We start from the raw sequence: 21,404 nt of genomic DNA on the forward strand, positions 1-21,404 counted from the left end.
TTGTTTGCGAATGGAAACTATTGTGTAAAAATTTCCTCTTTAGATATCAGTGAGCGGTTGACACCTGAAAAACAGGGAATCACCTGTGGCGCCATGTTTTTTCGTTGCTTCTAGCTCGACGTTGACGTATCGTTCGAAAGGGTGCGCATGGAGTGGTAGATGTGTAGGTATGTATAGCCGAAACAACCCGAAGTGATCATCTGCTGCTGTGGCGCTGTGAAAAAGGTGACTTCGATCGTTTCCAGCCGCTCTCGGCCTAGTCAGTGCAAACGTACAGCTGAACGAGTGAGCTTCTCGCGCATTCTCCGTAACTGTGAAGTAGATTGTTCACTTTTGTTGCTCCCTGTGTGTAATGTTGATCGGAAATTGATCGTCCGTTTAAATTGTTTGCTTTTTTCTTTGTTCCTATATATTTTTTATTATCTGCGCATGTTGGCAATAGTTTGATAGTGTTTATTTATTTGATCATAGTGGAAATTTTATTTTTTTCAACCTGAGAAAATAAAAATTTGCGCGGTGACTAAAGGCATTTTCTCTAGATGAATTCATATTTCAGTAAAATTAATTTCATGCCAATTTCTTTCTCTTAGTTAAATCACCATTCCTAAAGTATCATTATTGTAATAGTTTAGCATAGGCACTCGTGTATCGGTATAGGAGAAGTTGTAGATCGCATAAAAACGCAGATCGAAACAGCCAGAAAGGTACGTGTATTGTTAAAAAGGAGAGAGAAAAAGCCTCGCGTAGTCACTTCTCTGAGACAACCACAAAAGATTACCGCGTTCAATATAAAAAACAAGTATTTAGTTGAGGGTAAATAGTAGGCAAACCCACAAACTGAGAGCCTTCTTGGATCGAGTCTATAGGGTGCCGTTTGTGCGCAGTATACAGAGTGATCCACTGTTTCCGACGAATAAGATTTGTTTCTGTTAACAGGACAACCTAAAAAATCGCTTCGGGAAAGTGAGATCTAGAGTGCTTTGGTGCGTATGCAGTTGTGGGAAAAGTAAAGTGTGAAAGCCACGCAAAAGTTTCACTTAGTGCTTAAATTGGTGCGAATTTCAGTGGATTAAGTTAAGTGCAAAGTATCATCGAACGGCTAGCAGCAGGAGTAAAAGAGATAGTCCAAGTGTCGGACCCCAACGCACACATACAGTTTACACAGACACGGAAACCAGTTACGAGTTTGCCGTCTCATTTGCTGGCTCTCGATCGCTCACTAGCTCACAGAGATCCAGCTAGAGGGAAAAAAACACACGAAGTGCTCGACAGCATTTGTGACGACGGTGACGTGTTGTGTGTTTGAAAGTTCGCTGAAGTTAGGTAACGTATCTTGCTCCTACACCTTGTCGTCCCCTCCCAGCTTGATTTTAGCATTTTAAGTCGCGTAGCTACCTATTTCTCTCACTTGAAGAAATTTGTCATCGTAAAGTTCAATCTCTCGGGGGGCTTATTTTGCGTGATTTCATTTGGCCTGAAAAAGCTGCACAGGAATTCCATTCGCTGCTCCTCATGTGCACACACCATAATAAAATAAAAGAGCTCCATACGTGTGTATGCATAGCAACAACAGTAGCAGCAGCATCGTACATATATGGAAATTGTTTCTCTTTTTATTAAGCCTTTTCTTGTCGTCGTCAGTAGCTTTGCGAAACTGTGGTGTGCGATCGTACTTGTCAAACAATTGAAGCCAGTGTGTTCCCACTTCCTCAGTCTCTTCGCCAATCAACGCAGGTCATGTAAATGGGCTAAACAGTCTGTCTTTTGTGTGGTTGATGCATTATGATGGGTATGACAGATCAATGCGTTGGAGTAGGTACTAACATCTGGAGTTAGTGTGATTTTGTATTTTATAGTTTCTTACTCGCATAAGTTAAAGCGAGGCTAATGTATAATTTTGCCTCTGTTTTATACGCTTGTGAGTGGTATAGACTTGCATTATCGCATTCCTAACGCACCGTAACGCCGATCGCAGCAGCTTGGATACCACATACTTTGAACACAGACCCTACGTAATCTCGAGCAAATAAGGCGCACTGTGTGATGCACCATGAAGAACTAGGACAAGGTTCGAAGAAAACAATCGGCTCAACAATTTATATTATTGAAGAACCGTTTAATCTAATTTTAAAATGAACCAAACAATCAGTAGCTAACGATTTGACATACTAAAAAGTTGGCAGTTCGTATATTTTCTTGTGACTACATATTATGTGAATTTCTTATGGCAATTGTGCATTATTAAATAAATATTGTCTGTGACAATATATACGATTTTATCTACCCCTCCTCCTTCATTTTTTTAGCTTTTTGACCTGATTAGACAATTAATAAATTCGACCAAAATTGATTTGACCTTATAAGACTATTGAGTGATTTCATCAAAATTGATGTTCGTAAAGTATTGGAAGGTTTTGTAATTAGTATGATCATATAGGGTTGTTTGAGGTTATACATGGTTCATCCACACATTACAATAGTTTGTCAAGCAAGAGGATTTTTTGGGCTTTTCATCAAAGTTTGTGGTATAACAATAAAATAGATACTACTAATCAAATGATAAAATGCAAGGAAATCTAGTCAATTTCAATGAAAAAACATACAATAATTAGGTGAAGTGGTTTGCGTTTCGACTTTGTCTCTTCAGAATCTAGCATTTGACCAAGGTACCAGACTGAAGCTATTCCAACAATGTTTCCAATATACTTGTAAACACACCCAAACGACTTCTAAATTTCGATGCCTTGAAAGAGAAGTTCTGAGATATAGTGAAATCGAACCTTGTTTTCAGCCAGCAAGGCATTAGATATGTCAACTGCCAGATTCTGAAGAGACAAAGTCGAAACCGAAACCATTTTACTTATTAGGTTATGTTAGGTTTTGTGCCCTTTCACGTATAGTGTTTTTAAACCAATTTTCCTTTTAGGGAAGAGAATTGTCTAATAATTTATATCTGCATATAAGATTGTATAACAACCTGCAACTCCGTACGCAATAATTCGCAATGATACGGTTGATGACCTCTAGCTGACGAAACAAGTCACTTTCGTGTAAATACTTTCTAAAGCACATTTTTCTCATATAGATGCAAAACCTGCAATTACAACCTCTTCAAATATTTGTACAGAACGACCGCTTAAGAGATTTCTTTGTATAAAATTTATACAAATGGTTATGATCTACTGTCAAGGAACTAAGGAAGAATATTTTAATTTTAATGACATAATTCTCAAAAAAGCAATGGAACAACAATAGGTTCTCATTGTTATTTACGGTGCATGGAAAATTTTGTTCAGTATTTTCTTTGTAAGCGATTAAATCTTTGTAACATTTCGAAAGTTGCTGTTTATTTGTTGCTTAAACTTTGGTAATTCGCCTTTTAGTCAGTTCGGTTCGGCATCTTTCAGGAGATTAAGGACGATCTCTTCCCTTACAGGATGTCGCGGATTGAGGGGGAGTCTTGTCTTTCTCGCAGGTCCTGGAATTCAAGACACTTGGATAGAATGTGTTCAACTATGTTCCGGGTCCGGCAGGTGGTGCATATGGGAGATTGGCTGTTGGAAATAGTGTTGGTGTGGGAGATCTTGGTGTGCTCGGTACAAAGTCTGCCTAGAACCCTTTGTTAACTCCAGTCCTCAGCCTATTTTTCGAGGAGCTCTTTTATCTTCTGAGGTGTCCCTGTGAAGCCTGCGTGTAGTGGTAGTTGAGATCTGGTGAATTCCTGATACATTGTTTTGGCTGTTTCATAGATTACGGACTTGTCGTTTCCAAATGTTTTTCTAAGATGGACATTAGAGGGAGGATACCAAGGCGATGTTCCAGCTGAGGGGCAGAAGGTCGGCTTCAACGCATGCGTTTTGTGCAGGTGTGCTGAGTAGTAGTTTGGAGGCTGTCCGAATGAATCGATTGTATAGAGGTGCTTGGATGCTTATAGTACCCCCACAAGCCAAGTTGGCGTATTCGTTCTTAACCCGGATGTTGGAGACGAAGGTTGCCTTGCCGTCCATTGTGATTCGGAAAATTTTCGGCTACTTACAATACGAGAACGGTGTGTTGCTGATTTGGATCGAACGGTGGGTTACTCGGTGGTGGGAGTTGCAGAAGTGTGAAAGAAGATTTTCTAGATTGAAATCCGGAAACCTACGGATGTAGCCCATCGAGAAACGGCGCTTACTGCTGTTTGCAATTTAATTCCTGTTCGGCCTTTGGTCTTTCCGGTAACTGCCAGTAGGATGTCGTTGGCGTATAGGAATATGTAGGCAGCCGAAGACAGATTGCATCCAGGACGAGTCCCAGGGGTATCCCGATTGCCTTAATGGAGAGATCCTTACATTTAAATTTAATTATATAATTGTAAAATAGTTTTTTGTTACTATGTTTCAATTGCCGCAAGGATGCCGGCGTCGGCGGTAAAACATGATGATGAGTTATGTTCTATCAAAAACCATGCGGTAGACGTTGCACCCAATGCAACGCCAAACTCCTACTTAGGAGAAGGTAAAGGACTCTTCACAGTTCCTTTCGATCCTGTCCATATGTCCATATGAGCCTTCCTAGTCCAAGTTTTCCGTAGTAAGTTTATAACTGATTCGCTCTAGAAAACCTATCCTGCTGTCAATTTCAATTGCATTGCATCGTTTCTCTTAGTCTTAAATTTGTCGAAAATAGCCAACAAAATCGATACAGTACAATTGTTTTTTGGTTCATCTCGGGGTGGTTCTCGGAGTGTTAGTCTGAGATGGCATCCTTGTTCCTTGGACACGGATGACCTCCACAGCACCAAGAGAAGTGTGGCGAAGGACCAGCGGTGGATTGGGGTCGTTGGCTGGTTTGCTGACCGGTTGGGTTAGGGTGGTTTGTTCAGCGCAAGGGTGGTATTGTAGCAGGCCAGAACTTGATAGGTTGGCTGGACGACACTGGTTGAGGTTGCTTGCTGGGTTGTTGTGTCGTTTCATGTGATTGGGCCACGGGCGACCTTTCCAGCACTCGGTGAGCACTGGATTTGGGAATAGTGTTGCTGCTGCTTGGTGATTGTATTGGGCCATGAGCGACTTCCCCAGCACCGGGAGGCGGGGCAGAGGGCCCATCGTTGATGTGGATGTGGACGTTAGGCTTAGATGTTGTCAAATAGTTCGACCTCTTCCTTTACAGTGTCGATGGTTAGGATGTCGCGGATTGAGAGCGGAAGGTCGTGGGAGATATTGGTGTGCCCGATTGGAAGTCTACAAGGAACCCTTTATTCTCACCAGTCTTCAGCTCATTTTTCGAGGAATCCTTTTATCTTCTGAGGGTGTTCCTGTGAGGTCTGACAGTGGTTGATGAAGTTGTTATCGAATTTATAGTTATTATTAAAAGGTAGATGAGGAACATATTGGGAAGAGTGCTATTTTCCAGAGTATCCCGAACTGGAACATTAGGGGGTCTTCCTCAGGCCGGGAGGGAATCCTTCAACTGTGACCTGGCGTTACAATATCCGGAGCATACCCAGATAACGTGCTCTATGTGGTGATAACAACTCGTCTCAAGCATCCACGCTACTTTCTGCAAGCCCAATACGTCGCAAATGCGCATCCAACGTGGTTGGACATAAGCCGGGACATTACGCGAATGAAATCGCAAACCACACCCATCCCTCTGCTGAACCAAGGCTTCGTCGATACTTCCGGAATAATATAATGTAGCCATCGTCCAAGTTCCCCATTGTTCCACGAGGTGGGTTGTCAGCTGTTGAGTGTTCCCTACTCTAAAATTCTCGTCGCAGACCAAGTCGATCGCGTTGGGGTAATTTCTGACTTTAAATTTAATGGGTCTGTTCATATCGATTTCAAAGTCAAGAGAGCTTGCACAGGCTTCGGTCAAAGCAGACGGTTAGACCAATAATGGCATACCCGGCTGTTTACTGTTTTGGGCTCTAATTTTATTGCGGTGTCATGTTCCTACTTTTTTTCACTTCTCTTTCCTTTTCCACCAACAAAATGAAAAGACGGTATAACAAGACATAAAGCTCCGAATAAAATGGGGAACGTGCCATTCGAGTCATTATATTCTGATTTTTATACCATATTTTTGTAATTATTTAAATTAAGAATATTTGCTTGGGTTAGTCATTCGGCTACTGGGTTAGGTATGCTTTTCAGGTCGGAACTTTATATACTACCTACTCACAATTTGCACTTTGATGAGCGACTATTTATAGACATTCTCCGGAATTTAACGGCGACACGCAAAAAATTAACAAGTTCTTACAAAGCCACGGTTCCACTGACATAAACTACGAGCAGCAATTCGTATGAGTAACATGATCGACATATGAATGTTAACCCGTCAACACTGTTGGCCATATTCAAGGTTGCACATTACTATCAAATTAACTAATTTGTGTTAATTAAGTCAAAATGAAGCCACACTTGCAATGCAGATATACAGTGTCGGATGAAATAATAAGACTAATGTGGTTTCAGAATTCCCCTTAGCTACAGCAACACCCAGGCCATGATTTAGTCAAATCCATCTAGCTGCGGTTACTACTCTAAGGCAAAACTCATCGCGAAATTCATAAGATTTATCTTATGATGAATAGAAAAGTAACAAGACTATGTTTTCATAAGATTAATATGAAAAATATACGATTTTTATGCTTACCTCAACATTTTATAAGTTATTACGTACGAATTTCATACGAGCATCTTATGATTCTCATAAACATAAGAGAAATGTATGATATAGTCTTATGATAATTCAAAGATACCTTATGGAACATGAAATTATAGCAAACCGATTTAACAAAATAAATGCCGTTTCATAAGACAATCTTATGATTTACATACGTGCTACTTGTGGCTAAAAATTATACGATATTCCTATGAAATTCGCTTTATTTTTTGCCTGAGTGTAATAATACTGGTGTTCATTTTACCGATACCTCACGTTGTTGCAAGAACAATCAAGATTTGATTGTTTACTGACTGATTTTTAAGGGGTATGCTTAATTCGGTAAAAAAAAGCGATTTTTTTAAATTTTAAGATGGTATGAATGACGGTGAATCTCTGAAGACACCTCGTAAAATATTTATTCTGCGGTATACTTCATAGCTCAAAATTTACCGAATCAATTAAAAAACGGACATTTTGTCACCATTTCCGTTCAATCACGGAGCACTGCTATAAACTAACGAGTTTCCAAATCCCCTAATTTTCAGTTGAGCTCATAAGGGGCGCTGAAATATTAAACTATTTATAAAATAATGGGAACAAGTCATAAAATAAATCGAAATCAGGATGCTAGTTTCAGGCACACACTAAATTATTGTTCGCAAGTCGAATAGAAAGAGAAGCCAATGTAAACACCAATGCGACCAGAAGACCATAACGCGGTCTTCTGGTCGCCTGCCAGTCCCATCCAAATTTATTCACAATAAAGGGTGTTATTCTCAAATGTAAAATGTATACAAAAATAAATACGTAAAAGTTATGCGACACAAAAATTTCAAAAACAAAGACCGTAAATTGGAAAATAGCGAAAATCAATGCAAACTGTATCGCTTATTTTCTCAACTTCATAGAAACATAAATGGGAGAAACCAGTCATAGCAAAGATCGTGGAGTGAGCGGTGCTACAATATAAAAATAATTGAATGCACTTTTAAAGTGATATAGTGAAGGTTGGAGGTCTGGTCAAATACAACACAAAACCAGGTTTAATCAATTTAATATACCCTCGAAATCTTGATTTATACAAAAAAAAACGATTTTTCGGCACTAAAAAATGTTTTGCGCGTTCATTTTAAATTTTTTACGTGTTTTGGAAAGAAGTAGTGATGACCTTTCCAACTATGAAAAATGAGTAAAGAACCACCTCAATTGAAAATTTATCTCAAAAACTCAACGTACTGGTTGGGTATTTTGTACATAGAATGTGTATGCAAAGTTCGAAAGAAATCGGTTCAGTAGTTTTGGAATGGCCGGTAACACCGCAAATCAGGTTTTTCCAGAGACAAAAAGCTTCGTCACCGAGTCGTTTGTCGGTATTTTTGCATAGAAAAATTACAGTATGTTATTGAAATGCTATACTATAATGTACAAAAATTTTGTTTAATTCGATTCACGCAAAGTTCTAGTAAAAAATCACAAAAAAAAAGTTTTTTTCACGTTGAAACCCGTAAGAACCCCCCCACCCCCCTTAAAAATATGAAAATTGCTCAACATTTTTATTTAGAAGCGTCTTTGTTTTAATAAAAATTAAGGGGAGCATTTGATTCCGTATCCAACTACCTATTTATGATCAAATTCGGTTGAAAAATGGCAGTTATTAATTTTTTTTTACAAATTAGAAACTTGCTCGCATGAACTTTTAAAGGGACGGTCTCATATCAAATTTTCAAAAAAAAAACGATTTTTTTTTGCTGGATTACGTATACATTCAAAAGTATGTGTGTGAATGTTGAGCATGAAGTTGGATAAAATAACGGAAGATATAATTATAGCATCTTTTAGTGCGAGACAAGACCTCACTAACCCGTTAAGAGTTCAAGCGAGCAGGTTTCTAATTTGGAAAAAAATAAATAATTAAGCCATTTTTCAACCGATTTTGATCAAAAATAAGTCGTTGAATGCGGAATTAAATGTCCTCCTTACTAAACTTACTCCTCCTTTTTACTAAAACAAAGAGGTTTCCTAATAACAGTGTTTAGCAATTTTTAAATTTTTAATGAAAAAATGGCAAATGAATGGAATCTTTCATATTGTTGTCCCAAAATCGCATAGTACTTTTAACAAAAGAACATAACATAGCATACTATTGGAAAGGCAATTTCTTCTTTCCAAAATACTCAGAAAATTAGAAAATCGGTTGAAAAATGACAGCGCTAAATTTTTTTTAGCGCCGAAAGTTTCGAAAAAGATTTTGAGGGCATATAGCATTTTTCATACATTTGTCTGTAGTACCGTGTTATCACCGAGAAAATAGGAGGCGGGCATGGCGTAGTTGGTAAATTGATTGCCTTGTACGCAGCTCACCTGAGTTCGGTTCACAACCCAGCACGTTGGGTTAAAGTAATTTCTAAAGAAAACGTTTTCGCTCAAAGAAGAGGGGAATTACTCTTAGGTTCAAATTTCTATAATCTAAATACACTCAAGTTTTTTTGACGCGGTTTTTTTTGCGCGGTATTTTTTTACGCGGATTTCGAAATTTGCGCGGTTTTCATTTGCGCGGATTTTGAAATTTACGCGGTTTTCATTTACGCGGTTTTTGAAATTTACGCGGTTTTCATTTACGCGGATTTTGGAATTTACGCGGTATCCATAAACGAGGTTCCCTTTATCGCGGATTCTTAAATTTAAGTGGTCTTCATTTACGCGGATTTTGAAATTTACGCGGTTTTCATTTACGCGGGTTTTGAAATTTACGCGGTTTTCATTTACGCGGATTTTGAAATTTACGCGGTTTTCATTTACGCGGATTTTGAAATTTACGCGGTTTTCATTTACGTGGATTTTGAAATTTACGCGGTTTTCATTTACGCGGTTTTCATTTACGCGGTTTTCATTTACGCGGTTTTCATTTACGCGGCCTGTATCCCCTGCGTAAAAAAACCTGAGTGTAAAACAAAAGCGAGAAGATAACTCCATGCCATACTGTGAGATTTGATATCTCCTCCGTGTCGGGAGGAGTTCCGCAATAACACAAAGTAGACAGGGCCCAGCCTAGCCCACCCAGTACTGCGCGAAATTGAATCTCGGGTTGAAATGTTAAGCCAATTGAAATTTTGGGTGTTCCTGGAAGAGCTGGAAACTCATCGTTTGATATCGAAATTCTAAAATCAGAGGCTGCTTAGTATTTGTATCAGCGCTTCCTCAATCTGTTATATTTTATGGATCCTAGCGAAAAAATATTTTATCTTTTTCAAGGAATCTCATCTGGCTATAGTTTTTAGGTGCAGTAACAAGGGGATGACACAGTCGCATTCTTCCTGAGCGAAGAGATCATAATATTCCATCGTGGTGAATGGTGTAGCTCTCTTCCGTTTGTGTGCTAAAAATTGTTTAGAGTGCCTTTTAAGGGAACACTTCAGCATTGTAATAGATTACTACAGGCTTTTCCCACAATAGACACGCTTTTCAGCATTCCTAATTTGATGTTAATAAACATTAAACATTTTATTTGAAAACTTCTTGTTGGTGAACAGCATTTCGTATGCACACCAGTAAAAAGCATGTTAATGGCAGTGCAGTAATGCAGCCGTATATTTTGTCAAAATTGGCTTTTAAGTATAAATTAAAATTATTAGGTTATCGCACCGTCGATTTCTACTTTGTGGACGGGCATGTAGACACGACACTCATATAAAATACTTCTCATCAGTAATGTCATTTCTCACAGTTACAGCTCCTAAAACTTTCACGAATCTATAGCTCAAAGCTGACGGCTGGAATTTACAAGAATGAGAGTTGAACTGTCTTTTAAAAATCGGGTTTCTGGTACTTTTCACAAGTTTCCAACTATCGCAAATAGTTATATTTATTGGTAAAGAATCAAATATAAAAAAAATTTGTGTATTTTTGTGATAGAGCCGGGATGAATTACTCAATAAATCATCTGCTAAGTTAACCGACCTGCATGTATAGTCTCCCGGACAAATGATTCACCTTCACTGAATTCTCTTAGAAAAATGCTCCGCTCATCTTCTATCACAGCAATGATGATTTTACAGACAAATGTGCAGTGAACTTATACATAAAATTTGGTGTTCCATATTGGTGACCGTGTTCGAAGTAGAGTGGAAATTTTTGTTTTCTGCATCACTTTCGAATAACCGTCTGAGAATTTCCGCATTTTATTTATAAATGTCATACATACCTCGAATTTGAATGAAAATTGGTTAAAATCTCTCCGGCTGATATGTTTATTCTACTCACTTTTTCGTCAGTGTATATCGCCCTCGGTGCAGTTGGGTGAGGAATTAATAAGTCTGGAGTTCTGCAAGGGGCGTCATTCTCGATTGTTTTTAATCAAAGCTGCTTTGTTTAGTCAGTGAACCTTGAGTATGTCCTATCGTCATATTGAAGTGAAAGTACTGCTCATGAAGTTTGTGTCAGTGGAATGTTATACAACTTGTATTGTATTGTTGTATTAATCAGGATAAGTGTTGCCATCGCCAGGTACACTCTAAATTATTGTTAGGAAGTCGAATTGAAAAATAAATGCAAAGTAAACTCCATGGGGCGCAACACCCACCAAGACCGCCAGAAGACCATACTACGGCCCTGATTGTAGCGATAGCAAGCGATGAAAAAGCAGCGTTTTGAGGCGAGGTTCATATCTCCGTTGATTGATAAAATGTTTGTTGATATTATATGAAACAATTGTTAAACAACTTGTTTGGTTACTCGAATTTTACAGTATATTGAAATACTTTGTATAATACCAATTAACATCTATTTAACAATGAGTATCTTTCCATAATTAGTTTAAACAAACATTTGAATGAAAAACTTTGACATCAATAACTTAATGTGGGTGAACGTGCAGGTTATCAAAGTCACCCCGGAATACGAAAACGGACTTCAATTTGAAATCATTTTTGAAAAACTAGCTGAAAGCGGAGAATTTTAGGTAAAACCATCCAATCTTGTTCTCCATACATCAGTACATGGTTTAAAATATCAAACTTGAAAAAAATGTGTTGCGTCTAAAAATATATAATGATTACTTCGAAAAGTGATCAATGTCACCCCGGTTTGCGGTACTTGTAAAATCCGCTACGTATGTAACCCCTAACTTAAAGCATGCGCTGTTAGATCCTTTGCAAAACTGACTAATACACTAAGAAAAGCTGAGGTTTCGAGTTGCGGATTCTCCAGCGAATATCCGACAGTGTCGTTTTCGTGTTTCAGATTTTCCTCGTCATCGATTAGCAATCTTCGGCAGAGTCGTACATACATAATCAAGCCCAATGCTAGTGATGTTATGGTTTCGCCAATGATTATCGTATAATGATCACCGGTATTTGCATTAACACACATTTTGATTTGATGCAACAGGCCTTATGTGTTGGTGAGCTATGGTGTCTTCATGTTGGGTTCTCTTCACGCAACGAAGGATTACAACCGGAGTTCGTCCGCTGCAGTTCTTTGATTCTGAAATTATTGTCGCAGATCAAGTTAAGTACGTTGTGGTAATTCTAGAATAAAAACATAATTGAACAGCTCTAATCGATTTCAGAATCAAAAAAGCTTGCATGGATTTCGGCCAATGTAGACGAGCTTTCGGCAAATCTCGGGGGCTCAAATCCAAGTACATTCAGTGGATTTACACAACAATTGTTAGACCAGTACTGGCATATGGGTACCTTGTTTGGTGGCAAAGTTAAACCATATTCAGAGGATGATCTTGATGGCAGTGACTGGTGCGTTCTCGAAAACACCTACTGCTGCTCTAGAGGTAATCTTGAACATAAAACCAGTATATGTGTGCAACTAGCCTAGCCGCACAAAACTATGAGCCCAAATGGTTACTTGGGATGAGTATATACTTGCTCCACTCACTTGGTCACTTACACTCATAGGGTGATGAGCCTATTTTCACCATACTAAGCAAGGTGCCTCACTAATTCGGTAATTTCTTGCCTTACAATCAATGGAATGCGTGAAAATTGACATCAACCGCTTTGCTTCGTTGTTAAGAACCAATATAATAACACAAATGCGTTGAAAACAGTAAAATTCTCGTGTTTGAGCACAATGAAAACTCGAATCGAGTGCCCCTATTGTTGCGCTACCATTTGACTCAATGCGTTGAACAAAGATGGCAGACACTGCTCTAACCAACGGCTTCAAATGGGTAGGGTGATAATAGAAACATGGCGCAAATAGGCTCATCACCCTATATATTTTTCCTTTTGAAACTTTCAATTCTAGTCAGCGCACTGATTGGACATTGTAAACTCAATTATCACACGGTTACTCTTTAGCGTGGTGAGTATTGTTCGTGTGATCTTTGTGAATCCGATTACGGAACTTCATATCATTTGATATGTAACTGGCCTACAGTAATACAATTACATATCCGGATTTTTGGTTCTCCATAAATGAACCTATGTCCAGAGAGCTGAAACTCAAGGATATGCTATTGTTCCTAATCCAGTGTGTTAAAGTGCAAAAGTTTAAGCCGTATTTGAATGACAATATCTTTTCGGAGGTGTTGTCGTTCTGTTATCTCATTATCCCTTCGAGGGTCTCGACTTGATATATCCGCTCAACGAGAATTGTCTTTTATTCCCTTGGGAGTGAAGAATACTTCCGAATTTTTTATGTTCGTTACTTTCCTTATCCCTAACCTTATCACTTTCCCAATCCTTCCCATCATGAAATGATGAAAATACTAATCACGACAAGGCACAAATCTCCGATCACAGAAACGTGCCATTAGAGCCAGTCGCTACTGATTCTGCATGTATCTCGCATTGGATAAACGCAATGCTTAGTAATCGCATTCTTTGCTGGACACTGAGACAGGCAGAAAAAGGAAATTTATTTGCAGTTGTCCTCAGAGTGGCATTTATATAACTTGGTTGCCGACTGCTTGTTGAGGAAACTAAGTGAGTTTGGATTTTATAGGTCTTTGCATCGAAGCAATCTTAACAAGTATTAAAAGCTGTCGAGCTGTATTATCGACAAGTTAAATTATCAGTTAATACAAACGACACTTCATTTCTTTTAACGAAGAAGCGAATAACAACCTGGGGTCGTCCCTTCTGTTTCCTTGATTCTGAGCTACTGTGTACAGATTAAGTAAAATACTTTGGAGTTATATTGATCTGGTTTGTTCACATTAATGTCAGGGCGAAGAAAGCGTGTATTGCCTTCGGGTATGATGCCTTGTGCCCAGGCCCGATGAGAGGGGGGGTCAGCCGGGGCAATTGCCCTGGGGCCCGGGTCGCGTTTGGGGGCCCGAATTTTTATCCGGAAGATGGGTGAAAACGTCTGGTATACATAGAAGAGCAAGAAAAATAAGAATTGTAATTTCTTTGTAATTATTCACCCTATTAAATTGTCATATGATGAAAGCGGAGAGAAATTTGAAAGACATTTTAATCTAATAACTTGAGAATTCGAAATTGTGGATACCAGAGCTTTATTTTATATTTAACTTTTTTTATTTCGACTATGTTAGTCACATTTTCTTTTTATATTTTAACGACTTTCAATTAGCTAGAGATTACTGGGTAGGGAAATTTATGAAAATTAGAGCCATAGTACTCAAGTGAGAGCAAGGATGGGAAGTAAACAGATCGGAAAACTAGAAGTGGCAGGGTCATTAGAACAGGCTTAATATCGTACGGGCTTAATCTTTGTCTTCTGTTAATGAGGGTCGAGCTTAGGCAGTATAACTACGAATCACCCGAGTTCACTAACATGTGTCCTGGTATCGATAGACGTGTCCATCTTTACCGTGACAACCGACGATATATTTAACATTTGTTAAAACAAACTTTCTTAGAGGAGTTGTCTACTTAATGTACTAGGTCAACAAAACCGAGTTTTTTTGTTTGAATTGGCAGAATACTTTACAAAGCGTTCAGAAGCCAATTCAATGTATTTTCGAAGAGAACAGCGCCAAACAGAAATGCAAGCACACGGACGTATCCGTCCTCTTCTGCGTTCGTTTCTTTACTGGTGGTACCGGTTGTTGGATTGCAGACACTGGGAGTATTTTATTGAGTGAATATTTGTTTCTGTAAGATCCACAAATCTTGGTTTTGAAGCTTTTTGTGGTTTGGCATAAGATAACGATGTGCTGTTAGCGGTTATAGTAGGCGGACTTTTCTTAGCTACTTCTGTACAATGTTTTAGGTGGTGCAGTGTTTTTTGGAGAATTTGCGCATAGGAATCTGCCCTGGGTGCATAACCGGTGTTGTCTGATGAGATGTTCCATGTTCGGTTAATATGCATAAAATGGTTTTGTAAAAAGGAATTAGTTTGTTCACAAGCATTCTCACCACAGGAAAAGGATTAGAATTACCCTGGAAAATGTTCCTCAATGTTATTAAATCCATTTCTCCGTACCTTGATATAAACTTTTTTTTATCGCCATGTCAGGAGTGGGCAGAGATAAATCGTGTAAGCGCACCTGTTTAGAGCCGTTGTCTATATATACGGGGATGCTTCAGTTAACGTTGCCGCATTCGTTGGCGTGTTGTATGTTGTTTCGCGTAACGAATGACTGTGATTAATGTTTTATATGGTGCAATTGTAGGATATTAGCTCCTGCCACATTGAGCACCTTTTTCACTTTTAGTAATTGTTTCACTTCTCGAATAGCTGGTCTCAAAGAACATTTCCAAAAAAACAATAGCAACACAATTTATCCACAGTGGGGCTAGTTTTTGCCGGGGATCTATGGCGGAACGATTTTAGCTTGGACTCCGGGAGGGATGAGTAGGTAGACTGACCTTAATTAACCGGCAATTGAAATAAATTTTTATTTGTATATTTGTATTTTTATAGCACTTTAAAATAATTTTTCACCAAAAATGCTTTGTGTTAAGATGGAACACTAATTTTGGGCGTCGCTAGAGATGTTTGTGATATCCATAAGAAGCCAATTGCTATGTGCCAAATAAGGAAATCAAATCAGTTCAATTCAGTCACCAGTACTAGCAGTCGTTTGCCCGCTGTACTCGCAGTTGGTTTATTTGCGCTTAATTCCTTATTACTGCGTTCTGTGTCATTTTTTGTCTATTACTGCATATTCCAACAGCGTATTAAAACCGACTTCTACATTAAAACTTCACATTCCTTTCCAAAAAAACCTTCATAAAAGCTATGATTAGAAAATTTTCTCGGTTGTTCTATATTTTTAATCCTACAACGGTTTTGTGGGGTACATTTGTACCCCAGAGCTATTTGCAATCCCTGTTATTCCGTTACGGTTTATTTTAACTGCAAGCAAACTTTATCATAAATCAATTTGATTATTAAACTTCCATTAAAGCTGGTGCAACCTATTTGTTTCACTTAAATAACCTAACAGTGCCTGCTTAAAATTTGTCTGGGGTACAAATGTACCCCACAAAACCGTTTACGTTAGTGTTTTATCATGTGTATATAATTCGGAAAATTTATTATATCTTTTTTATAAGCAAAATATCGATACATAGTAACTTGCGTGAAATTGTATAGGCTTCAACACTGCTGAACAATTAAATATGTTATTTGATTTAATAATGCTACTATAGCAAAGTAACTAGAAAAGGCGCTTGGATCGTAATCGTATTTTTTGGTTTTGATGTCAAAATATGATTTGTATATAATATGTACTACGCACCACTCAATTCCTCATCTTCTGTAGCCCAAGTTCTGGAACATACAATGCACTGGTCTGTTCCTTCATCGCCTATTTTAACTTCGTTACTGCATATTGCTGTATATTTACTATTTATATTGTATTTGTATTTGGTGTTCAAACAAGCATCGGAATAAATGCACTTTTTGGTCGGTTTTTGAATTATTTACTATTTGTTCAAAAGGCAATTTAATAATATTTACAACGCCGTATAGATAGTAAAAATCGGTTAGAAGCTTCCGAAGTTATAGCAATATTAAGGTTAAAAAGGGATGTTGACGTATTTTTAGGACAAATTGTATAAAAATGAAAATGTGCATAAAAAATTTGCAAAGCACGATTATTTTTGAAAAGGCTGCTTTGATTGGCTTATTTTTGAATAAAACTATCTAATTTAATTATAAATTCAATAAAAACTAGGCATATTAGAGCGGTTTTAATTCTGGGGTACGAATGTACCCCACAAAACCGTTTACGTATAGAAAAAGTTACGAAACCGTTGTAGGGTTAAAGGAGAATTACGAGCTGAATTTGCTACCTTATTCTTGCTAACAACAAAAGCTAAAAACTGCTCCACCGCTACCAACAGATAAATCTACCCGTGTATCATTTTGTCTAAACCACAGAAGCAAAATATCGTAGGGGAGCCCGGGGCTAGTTGGCGGAATCCCTTTTTCTCTGTTTCAATTAGACATATAGCGCTGGCTCTTCTTGTGTACCTCAAGTTATGTAAAACCCGTTATCCAATGTGTTTTTGTTGCAAAACGATTTGTTTGGTGGAAGTTGTGGGTGATATTGTGTTTTCGAGTATACCACGTAAATGTTCTAAATTTTAAATGCTTTGCGTTATTTAGAGTGATTTTAAATCTATTTCCCGAATGATTATATTTTTCGACAGCGCGTGAAAAGAGCATCCGTATAGATATTACATCTATCCACAAACAAAAGTAATTTTTTAAATAATTTTTAATAAAATATGCGGTTGAGGCAAGTTGGCGGTGCTGCACGTGGGATAAGTTGGCGGTACTATTTACAGTGCAATAAAATCATGAAATATTTTTATTTCTGGAATTCACTCCAAAGTAAGAAAATCTTTTTCTTGTGTATCTCGCCAATGTAGGAGACATTTATTCCGGCCAATTGCATAAAAAATTTCGAAAATTTTCTTTTGTATAGGGAGTACGCGTCAAAGTCAAAATTCCGGGGTATTGAAACTGAAATATAATAGCAAATGTCGGTTAATATACAGTTTTCTCGAAAAGACATTCAGCACGTTCCAAAAGGACCCTTGAAGTAATTGAATCTCCATTTGATTGCTTAGTTTTTGGCGTATACTCACATACCGCCAACTTACCCCGGGGCCGGGGTAAGTTAGCGGGTTTTCCGCGTCACATATTTTTGTCTCTAAAAATGGAAACAATGCATCAAACACTTTAAAAAAATCGGCGATAAAAATTGAAACCAAAAAACCCCGCCAACTAGCCCCAGTCTCCCCTACTTCAACCTACTGTGTCGAACGTGAATAAAAATGAATGACGATCAAAGCGGAAAATGGCCGTACTGTGGTCAAATTGTATTCCTGTTTACTTTTCGAGGTGTCCCTTAAAATCACCTGTTGGAGAAGTTAAAAATATCAAATTTGCAAATGGAGGTAAAGATTATTATTATTATTTATTTATAAAGGTTTTAACCACAAGGGTCATTCGCCTTTTTTAGAAATAATAAACATTTCAGGAAATTACATTTCAAAAGTATAAGAAAAATGCGAAAATTATTGCGATCGTCTGTCCTGGGCGCACTGCTTGCTGTTTCTCGTTATCTTTCTCGGGGGCGAAGCGTTATTGCCATTATTCCCTTTACCGTTTGCTGCTTGTTGGTTAATCTGTGTGTCCTCTTCATCGCTCTCGTGTACGTCCATATCACTATCGCTAGAGTTGGTTGATTGTTCACTGTTGGCTGATATTTGATGCTTTTTGTGTTTACTAGTGACCTTGGTGTATCCGTCTTCTTTTTTAGTCATTCCTGCGGCCGGTGTACTGGATGTTTGCTTTGGGCTATCGGAGATTATCTTTTGGCCGGTTGACTGTGGTTTAGCGGTGGAAGGCTGTTTATCAGTGCGTGTTGTAGTAGATCCATTTTCCGCAGCAGTTTTAGCGCATGGTTTACCGTAGTGTGCCGTTTGGTTGCAGAACTGGCACGTGGGCGTCTGTCCAGGGTATGTGCAAAGGGTTTTTTGAATGTAGGTAATCCCTTGAGAAGATTTGCATTCGAAGGTCAAGTAAGATGGTATAGGTTTGTGCAGCTGCATTCTGACGATACGAACCCCGTTGAGAATACAGGGGAAAAAGTTTCTCCATGTGTCATTCTTGACGGATTCCACTTCTCCGTATTGGGACATGTATTTTTTAATGTACTCGGAGCTGGTGCGCGGTGCCAAATCATGCAATAAAACTTCAGTAAAATCTCGGTCTATATAGACGGGGATCTTGGTTTTAATGTTTTCGTATTCGATTTCGTGTTGCATATTATTCATCACACTAAAGAATTCTGCATCGGATAGCGTCTGGAACGTTATTAGTATCACGTTTTTAGTATGATGCAGCTGGAGGTGTGTAACTGCCGCAAGATCAAGATTCATGTTCACTTTTATTAACTGTTCCACCTCACGCACTGTAGATCTTCGTCGAGTTTGCGTAAAGTCAATCACGACAGTGTTTTCCCTTAGCGGGCGCACTTTGCTTTTTTGTTCGCTCATTTTGCTCACCGTGGGGCAACGAGGCTTTTTTCTGTTACTGGTGTAAAGAAGAAACGAAGCGACGCGGGTAAAAATTCGTTGGTTTGCTTTGCTGTGAACGAGCGGTGTGTATTTAGCTTCTGGTCTGTGCGAGATCAAGAACTAGACTGGAGGTAAAGATGATCAATGTCTATACCTTACAATTTCATAGTTGGATATAGTGTACTGATTATTTTTCAGACTAATAATCAAGTAGAAGCGTTTATTGCGCAAAATTAAATATATCATTGAATGTGGCAACATGAAGTCAGTACCTCTGTATATATAAAGGCGATGACACAAACGTGGTGCGAATACACGGATTATCTCCAAATACCTCTAATAAGGTTGTTAACCATTGTGTACATTTTTAACAGGGCAAAAGAGTACCCGGGAACCCGCTAATTGAAAAACACGTAACCATAGCAATTTTAGCAACAGCAACATAGTTTGATATATGAATGAATATATACAAGTTCTCTAATCAAGATTCAAATAAGTAAGTTGAGAAGGGCCCGTCAGTAACACTAGCCTTGGGGCCCGCCGCCGCTCTCGACGGCCCTGCTTGTGCCGCGACAGATAGGAGAGGTAGAAACGGTTCTGTCAAAGCTAAACCATCTACAAAGAACGGCGCTCATGGCGTTGATTGGTGCTTTCACCACAACTCCGACTGCTGCCCTTGAGGCCCTTCTAAATATCAAACCATTATACATACACTTAAAACAGGAATCACTACCCTGTGCATACAGACCGTAGATTAGTGGTGGAACAATAACCGAGCTTGCTACCAGTCATACACAACTGTGGTCACAATTGGTTACATGGGGTGAAGATATTCTTGCTCCCGGCGATATTACACTCACATGTAGTTTTCGTTACAGTATAGTCCATGTGAAGATTCTCCTCGAGAGGAGTGGTTGTCTGGCTATTTGGAGGAATAACAACAAACGCAAGTGGCCTGTTACAATGACGGCTCCCTGATGGAGGGACGTGTTGATGCTGGTGAAATGAGATTGCAACAATCTCACTCGCTAGGTAGATACTGTACTGATTTCTAAGCAGAACTATTCGCGATTATGTTTGGCACTTCAACAGAGCTTGTCCAGAAAATTTTTAACATTTTTCTGATAGTCGGACTGCAATCAAGGCCTATAGTTCGGACAAATCAAGGTCCAAGCTAGTGCTCGTGTACAGAACCCAAAATCGAAGAACTAAGCGTTGTCAAAACTGTACTGTGTCTGGGTCGCACATTCCGGTATAACTGGAAATGAATGGACGAATTGATCAGTACAGGTTCAGCGATTATCTTCGTTGATCGTGAGCCCGCCCTGTCAATTTGAACAAGTTGGATAAGAGAAAAAATCCGATGGTAAGCTTCGTCTGAGTACCGCAATTATTGAAGAAATCTACAAATGTGTCACCAAACAAAAACGTTCATAGAACAACCATGCGCAGTGATTTCGAAAAATCTTCTACATTTTTCGAAACTTCACTGCGGCGTACTAACCAGGGCTTTAACCGGTCACTACAAACTCAATTATCACATGGCATCTATTCAGCGCGCTGAGTAATTTTCATGTGATCTTTGTGAATCCGACTACGGATTATACGCAACTGCCCAGCAGTAGCATAATTGCGATTTTGAGTTTTCTGTAGTTCTTATATAGACGACACCGTGTTTGGACGAACAAAACTCAGAAACATACTAAAGTTTCACATCCAATGTGGTAAAGAGTTGTAGGCTTTACTCGCAGGCGATTTGAATTACTTGTGAGGTTAATTTATCTGCTGTTTATTTTTGTGCTATTATTTTTCTCACCCTTCCAATTCTACTTCCTCCTTTCTCCTTTTCTTCCGATCAGGGAAGTGACGAGAAGACACGGCATTGCACATTTGAGCCAATAAATAAAAATGATAAAAGCATCCGATTCGAACACAAAATGCTGATCTGCAAAGACAGGGCCATCTTAAGACCATTCGTGGCGTTTACATGGAAAAAATCATTAAAATCTATGAAAAACATGGTTTTAGACTCCGCCACCAGCCGGAATTGTACACGTAATATGATCTGATCAGATCTAGAAAAGTTTTTGGAAAGTGATTCCATCTTGCGCCAAACACCTAAAAAATAAAAAAACGGGTATCCCAAGATAGAGTTATTAGCGATGAAAATGATAAACCATCACATCACAGAGAAGATTCACGTTTCAATCGAAGATTTCCATAGAGTCCAATTGTGATGGCAATCTCAAAGATAACAGGACTTTTGAAGGCTAAAAATAAAGATAT

General features: G+C 38.6%; 1 protein-coding gene across 8 annotated transcripts in view; it reads left to right on the top strand.

Moving 5' to 3' along the window:
* The first annotated feature begins 263 nt into the window (after nt 1-263).
* Nucleotides 264-21,404, top strand: part of LOC131694264 (PTB domain-containing adapter protein ced-6) — a 160,985-nt gene continuing 139,844 nt past the window's right edge. Inside the window, exons 1-3 of one of the 8 annotated variants that reach the window (XM_058982832.1) lie at nt 272-372; nt 591-704; nt 937-1,323. The gene's annotated coding sequence lies outside the window, so the exon portion shown is untranslated. Of the gene's footprint in view, nt 386-590; nt 705-936; nt 1,324-21,404 lie in introns of all 8 variants that reach the window. The other 7 variants (XM_058982833.1, XM_058982831.1, XM_058982830.1 and 4 more) reach the window with 7 other exon arrangements.

Source organism: Topomyia yanbarensis, chromosome 3 (assembly GCF_030247195.1).
Source record: "Topomyia yanbarensis strain Yona2022 chromosome 3, ASM3024719v1, whole genome shotgun sequence".
NCBI classification, from domain to species: Eukaryota; Metazoa; Arthropoda; class Insecta; order Diptera; family Culicidae; genus Topomyia; species Topomyia yanbarensis.